This window comes from Manis javanica, chromosome 8 (genome assembly GCF_040802235.1).
Source record: "Manis javanica isolate MJ-LG chromosome 8, MJ_LKY, whole genome shotgun sequence".
Classification (NCBI taxonomy): Eukaryota; Metazoa; Chordata; class Mammalia; order Pholidota; family Manidae; genus Manis; species Manis javanica.
This window is the reverse complement of record NC_133163.1, coordinates 73,331,146-73,338,758: the sequence shown is the minus strand read 5'-3', so window position 1 is coordinate 73,338,758 and position 7,613 is coordinate 73,331,146. Positions and strand designations below refer to the sequence as shown.

Sequence of the window (7,613 nt, the reverse complement as noted above, 5' to 3'; positions counted from 1 at the left end):
TGGCTGATCCCACAGCTTTTGTACCTTAGAGATCTGCAGGAAAACTGCCACTTCCAGGCCTTTTGGCGTCCCTGGCTGAAAGCATGTACCTCCTGGAAGGTATAACTGGCTTTGAAGACTGTCCAAAAATTTACCTGCCATGTCATGGGCATCACTTACCAGCGCATCACCCGCTGGCTGCCGGCTGAGATGCTGGGACCCCACTGACAGTCAGCTAAAGGTGTGGACAAGCAAGTATGGCTAGACCTCTGCTGAGTCTGGCCAGATCTTCATCTGCAGCCAGGAAGAGCCAATGAAGCCCAAGAACATCGCGGAAAAGGTCGACATTGACAGGTCTAGCATCAGGACCTCCTCCCAGTAACTGCAAGTGTTTAATAAAGATTTGTTGACCTAAAAAAACCCCAAAATGACAACTAGAACAACCCTTTTATTTGACTCTTAGTTTCATCTTTATATTATCCAATACTTTCTACAATGGAAATGTATTTGTTTTATAGGGAGAAAAGAATTTCGGGTCCATGATCTTTGTAAACAGCAAACACTATTAAGTGTTGTGGGAGACCTGAGCCAGCAGTTTGGCAAAACAACTTCCCTTTCTTCCAGGGCACATAAGTGAACCTTTTCCAGCTTCCCTTGAGGTTAGGTGTGGCTGTGGGACTGTTACAATAAATGAGGTTGAACGGAGATGATGTGCACATCACAAACTCCCATGCCTGACATCTAGCTCTTCAGCTTCCAGGATTCGACACAGATGAACATGGGAACTTGGAAGCTGTCCTAGGGGATCCCTTAATCACAAGCTGACCCTGTAATTTATGGTCCAGATGGGAACACTTGAGAGCAAAAAGGGGCACTCACCAGGAGCACTCACTTTGGATGGTGTGTGAGCAAGAAATAGATTTCTGTCGTGTGAGTCACTGAAATGCTGAAGTTTATCTGTTAGGACAGTTAGGGTTATCTTAATTAATCCATGGACCAATTTATTTAAGCCTACCTTTTTCTGAAATGGGATATTTTAAAAAATAAAATTATTTTAATAATTACAAAATTTAAAATGTTGAATCAATTAAAAGATAGAAGAAAAATGTCAGCTTTAATCCCACCACTCAACTGACTACTGTTAACAGATGTATTTCATTCTAGGGTTTTTCTATATGTATTTTTACATAGCTATGATTACAGTATGTTTAGTTCTGAATCCCATAGTTTAGATTATTCAATGTAAATATTTCCTTCATTTTATTAAAAACCTATTAGTGAATATTGTTTTAGAATTTCATTCATATTTAATGAGCAGGTTTTAAGTTATCTAAATAATACATAAAAGTTTTAGAAAAAATGCAAGAAAATAGATATGTAGGAAGAAAAAAACCTAAATGGAAAACATGTGTCTAAGCAAAAATTAGATTTTTTTTGAAAGTAGTATATACTGCTCTCTAACTTGGTTTTGACTTACATATACGTGGTGAACATTCTTCTATTTGGCAAAATGTACTTCTCTGTTATAATCTTAACAGTTCCACAGTATTCAATTGTATGTAACTTTTCAAAAGCTAATCCCCAAATTAGTGCTAGACATTAGCATTGTCTAAGATTTGACTTGTGTAACGAATCTATAGGGAATAATTCTGTTCAGTTTTCTCCATATGGCTGATGGCTAGGTCAAAGATTCCTTTTTATTTATATTTTTTAGCACCTTTGTGTACAAGGTGTGAAACTGTCATTTTCTCAATGTCCATTCTGAATCTCAGTGTTACATTTTTGTAAATCCTTCTCAGTTGCACAGGCAAAAAATTATTAATATTTTGATTTGCAATGATTAATTAGTGAGCTTTTACTTTTATCCAAATGTGCATTAGTGTTTTAAAAAATAACTTGCCTATTAATGTTCTTAGCCTGGTTTTCTTTATTTCCTTAACCTAGTTTTCTAGAATAGTGAGTAATGTAGATGTTAATTGCTGCATAAGACATAATGTGAATGTGCTGTATTTTAACATGTCCCTATTTTGGACATTAATAGGGATTCCAATTTGAGATCTATTATTACACAATGGTGTGATGAACATCTTTATGAATAACCTTCCTATATGTGTGTTTACACACACACACACACACACACACACACACACACACACACACACACACACACACAGGTTAGACTGTATGTAGGATTACGTCCTAGAAATAAAAATCATAGATCAATGGAGAGAAATAGATGAAAACTGGCTGAGAAATCATTTTTTTTCTTTTGGTATCATTAATCTACAATTACATGAGGAACATTATGTTTACTAGATTCCCCCCATCACCACGTCCCCCCCACATACCCCATGAGAAATCATTTTAAAGAAGCATGTCCAATAGAGAGCAGCCCAGTCTTCATGACACTACAGTCACTTTAAGGTGACAGTTTTTCTTCCTAATGTTTGTCTTACTGTGTCAAGTGCTTCTATCACTGTGTGAGGGGAAGACTGAGCCATCAGGCACTTTCCTTTGAGGCCAAACACTCTTGCCCTGATAGTGGATGTCCTGGGTCACCCTGCCTCTGGCGCTGGCTTACTCCTGGGACTTCGTGGGGCTCTTCATGGCTGACTCTGGGGTCTTTAAATTTTTTTTGTGTGGTGGTGTCTCCTAAGAGTGTTGTTTTTTACTGCTGTGCCTCGATTCTGGTGAGTGTCCCACCGTTCGCTTGCTCCTCTCTGCACGTGCACCCAAGCTGTGCTTCTGTTGGTGTCATGAACTGCAGGGAACACTTGGCAGATGGAGGTAGGGGAAGTCTCATCTGAAAAATAAGGTCTTATTTGCTTTTCACCTTATTTTTCAATGTGTTAGATTTTGCTTTTCAGACCCGTGGGATTTATTTATCTTTTTCAGTGAAGTGCCTTCTCTTTTTGGCATTGGTTGCACTTGTTTCAGCGTTTGTCCAGGTGTTGTGAGTTAATGATCATGTGCTCAGTCACATCCAACTCCCTAGTGGTGAAGTTGGAAGGATATGGGAAACTAAGGTTGTCTGGGTCACAATGACCTGTCTTGCACTTGAAATGCGGCATTCCCTCCCCTCGGTTCATGGACTACACTGAGCATCCATTGGAAACCTCAGGACCTGTGGGTCTCCAAGTCTCTTCCAAAGTCACACAGCAGTTCAGAAATCAAACAAGATCATGCATTTGAAACTTCAAAATGCAATGAAGATACAAGACAGAGAGTTTAATTATTTTCAAGACAAGATTTCTTGTGGATCCAAATATGGATCTGTCTGTGAGAAACTGACCCATCTGGTGGAAGGAGAGAAACCAGAAGAATTTAGAGGAAATTTCTCATCACTGTAAGCTTCCCAAGAGCCTGTATGGGTGTGACACAGGGAGAGAGTTCAACATTTCATCTCTTGATGGATGGCCAAATGGTACTTCCAAGCCCAGCAGTCCTGGAGACCTCTTGCTCACTAAGCCGCCATAACCCGGGATGCCAGCAAGGGGAGCAGGAGCCAGGACGAATAGGGCTGAGACAGCTGAGCGGCAATGCCGGTTCTGGTGGCTGAGCCCCTGGCGGATGCTGGACTGGACCGAGAACCTGAGCTGACCCTGTGACAGACATCAGGTGGACTGGAAGCTCAGGTATGGTGGGAACAAGCAACAGAGGGGAATTCACATGGGACACTGGGAACTCTTGTTAGAGAAATGAGAGGGAGGCCGGCTCAAAACAGGGTGCACTGGAAGGAAAGGGGCTGGTGGTCAGGGCTTTCTTGTGGAAAACAGAGGCTGGTTTGGGACAGTCAGTTAGGGAGGAAGGCTGACTGAAGTCAATGCTGGGTCCAGGGCAGGGCTGGCAAATAGGACCCAGGTGAGGCTGAGGGCCATCAGAGGAGCGTCTCAGCCTCCTAAACTGCGGACTGTGCTGGCTGCAGGAGAAGTCTGTCCTGCCAGAGAGACAGTCTCTGGGACGGGAAACCGAGGGCCCATGGCATGGTCCCTTGGCTTCCTGGGTCCCTGGGTCATTTCCCTTCTACCGACCTGCTCCTCTGTGCCAAACTATTGGGGAGCAGTGATGGTGGTTGGCTTAAAGAGTGTAAGAAATTTCTCAGGCCCAGAGAGGATCATTTTTGGAAGAGAAGATTGTCCTTTTATAATGGAGTTTAGACTCGGCTCTTGCAGAGGGCTAAACATTAAAAAGTTGTGATGGAGAAATCAGTGAGAAAGTATACAGTGTGAGGCTTAGGGAAGATGGAAGGCTGGGGGAGCAGGGAGTCAGCAAAACCCAGAACTGACAGCAGAGGGCCGCCTGAAGCAGTGCCGCTGGGCACTGAAAGTGGTTCAATGAATGAATAAGACTTCCCTCGTATTCTCAAAGATCCATTTATTACAGCCTTGCAACCTCCACCCCCAACCCCCATGGGATTCTTGCCTCTGCCTCAGAAAAGACAGCCAGGAACCAAGGCAGGTCAGTCTCATGCCTGCTGTTAGAGATGCTTCGTTGTTCTCTTCATCCAGGGCAGAAAGTGTGAGACCTTCATGAAGACCCCAGGGGCACCTTGCACATAGGAGAAAGTTCCCTGCACTTTTACACACAAGGAGGCTCCTAGAGTCTCCCTGTGGGCAGAGAGAGAAAGACTGAGCTGGCTTCCGAGGGGTCCCGCCCTCTGGCTCCCCAGGGGTGGGTGCTCTGGGAGATCAGGGCCCCGGCATGCCTTGTATTTCCCTCAGTCCTGGGGCTCCAGCCAGACTCTGACTATTCTTTCCAGCTCAGCTCAGGCCAAGCCTTCTCTCCAATCCTCAGGGAAACTCTGCTGATAACACTGCTGCGAGATAACGGATGCTTCCTCACCCTCCACCCCTTATCCATCCAGGGGAAACACTAAGGACTGGATTCACAGACCTGGCTGCCCAAGCTCTCAGGCTGCGGCATGAAGATATGGCCATTCCCATACCCCAGGTCTCCCCAAGGCCCTCTCTCCTGGGGCCTGTCAGGGTAGATGCTGGAAACCTGACCTTGAAGCTGGTCTTCATCTTCTTCAGTCCCCTACTCAAATCTGGTGGCCCTGCTGAGACAGCCCTGGAAGAGGGATCTGCACTACAGGTCCTCCTGCACGGTCAGCTCTACGTCCTGCGGAGTGATTGCTCAAGTGCCCTTCTCAACCTGCCCCCAGCCGGGTGCAGCCGGGCCTGGCCTCTGGGCAGGGGGAGCGGCCTCACTGCTGCAGTCCACTTTGTCTTTCCCACCAGCTGACGGGAAGAGGCAAGAGAGTCCAGCCCAGCCAGTGGCTGCTGGCCCTGGACGCCTGATGAGGCTGCACCGTCTTCCCTCTCCCCTGAGCCACTGGACTTGTCAGGCGGCCAGGGTGGGAAGGAGGGGAGGGACAGGTCCCAGAGGGAGGGGAACCAATGTGGACCCAGGGCAAGAGCAGCAGGGAGGTCTCCTTTACCTGCAGCAACATGATGTCATCAGAGAAGCTCTTGTGATTGTAGTCTGGGTGGGGGATGGCTCTCCTCACCGTGATGACCTGCTGCGTTCTCTCCTGCTTCTTGATGTTGTGGGCCCCCAGGGTGATGCTGATGGAGCTGCACAGAGAGCAGAGTGGGGGTGTGGGGTGGGGTCCCAGGAGTCACAGCCCAGGAGCCAGCAAGGCAGGTGGCAGCTGGGGCAGAGCAGGGCTGCCCCCGAGGGGAGATGGAGGGGACAGGTGGGTCCTGGGTCCTGCTTCTCATTAACAGCGAGGTCAGGGCTTTAGAGGACTTTCTGTAGCCCTCAGGCAATATCATGAAGTTACTTTTTGCCCTTTGACCCTAATGTGAGAGCTCATCCTTCACAGCTACTTTATTTGGCTTCTCAGTGGTGCCACTTGCTCTCACCTCTGACTCTCTGACCTCGAAGCTTACCTGTCCTGTTTCTCAGCCTTCTGTTGCTCCAGTCATGCTCTCAGCTGGCCCCTCTGATGAGCACTCGTGGGCTTCCGTGAGCATGTGCCCAGTGAGCAGATTGGGTCCCTGGAGGAGTCTCAGGTGGTATGGATGGGCTGCTGCCTCAACTTCCCCGGCAGTGAGAAGCAGACAGAACAAAGTCCTCTTGCACAAGGGCGCCACCACACCTCAGCTTCTTACTGTCCAGACCAGAAACTGGATGAAGGCCATGTAGGGGTGAGAGTGGGGCTTGGCCTCATGATCTTCTCTGAAAGAAAAGTCTGGAAGACAGTGTGCTTGGGAGCACCTGTGGTCCGAAGGGGAGGCTTAGGAGGGTGGTGATGGAGGGTGGGGTCTACAGTGTCCTACAGACAGTGGGTGAGAGTCCTCCCAGTTTCTTGTAGCCTTTTCTGAAACTCAAACCTCAGAATCCCCCTCTGCGAAAGGGGGACAGTGCTTGCTCTCCATGTCCAACTTCAGACACATGTATAGGGGAGATATGATCTATTTTCAAGGTGTCAGAGCCCCAGATTATCATGGATAGCACTCCCCTGATGCCTTCTTTCTCGGGGATCTCCCTGACCCCTCTGAGCCTCTGCTAACATCCCAGTTGGTGCCATTCTCTAATAATCTACCTATGAGTTTCTGGCATTGAATTTTCTCATGTCCTAGGACCTAGCACATCTTAAGATCTCATGAAATATTTTTTTGGCTGCATGAAGGAGTGGCCTCCAGTTAGCTTTTGCCTGAAGTTTGGTGGAGATAGTGCTGGTGGAATTTAAGGTCACCATGATGGCGGAGGGATGCCAAAGACAGTGGAGGGCCTGGGAAGGCGGGGAAGGTGGCTGAAAATGGGTTTCACAGGTCTGGGGCAGAGCGAGCACAACAGGGGGCTTTGGGAGCAGTCCTGTAGCTGCTGCTGGGGTCAGCTGCAGCCCGGCTCCTCTCCGGCATAGGAGGGAGGGGGTGCAGGGTACTGAGATCCTAAACTGGGTGCAGTGACAACTCCTGTTGCTGCAACCCGTTCACCTGAGCTTCCCTTCCTGGGTTGGAGTGAGGGATTTTAACTACTTGTCTTTGTGGCTTCACATTCTTTGCCAAATGCCTTTCTACAAACAACCCATTTGCTAGGTGATAAGAGAAATGCTAACCCCTACTAAACCTTTCAGTGAAGCCCTTCCTTCTGGCCATCCTTGTTGAGTGTCTTTCCAGCAGTGGACTTGTGAGTCTAGGTTTGGGATGAGAAATAGGGTTCAGAAATTCTTGGGCTCAAACTGATGAAAATCTTTGTGCTGGGCAGAAGGGTAGGAGGACAGAGAGATAGACACAGGCCTCTGGCACAGGGGTGGTCACTCGCCTGTCCCAGCCCCAAGGGGCAGCAGAAAAGCTAACAAGAGGAAAAGTGGCTGCATCTTCTGTGAGGGCTGCCCAGGTCACAGGCCACTCACCTTTCTTCCTTGCAGACACAGAGCCCCTGAGGATAATGAAGTTGGGGGCGCTCAGGGACCTGTGCTGGCTCATCATACAAGGCAGCTTGTTGGAGTGCTCTGGCTCGGGTTTGGTGAGAATGGCACTGCCACCACACCGGCAGTCCCACTGCTGAGTCACAAGGCAAAGGCACGAAGAAAAAACAGGAAGTGAAGGCTGCGGCCGCAGCCAGTGCAGGGGCCAGGACCCCAGAAACCTTCAGCGACCAAATGTCTCCATTTCTCGGTTCTT

General features: G+C 48.0%; 1 pseudogene; it reads right to left on the bottom strand.

Moving 5' to 3' along the window:
- Nucleotides 1–4,456: 4,456 nt before the first annotated feature.
- LOC108392609 (granzyme H-like) lies at nt 4,457–7,306 on the bottom strand (annotated as a pseudogene).
- Nucleotides 7,307–7,613: the final 307 nt, after the last annotated feature.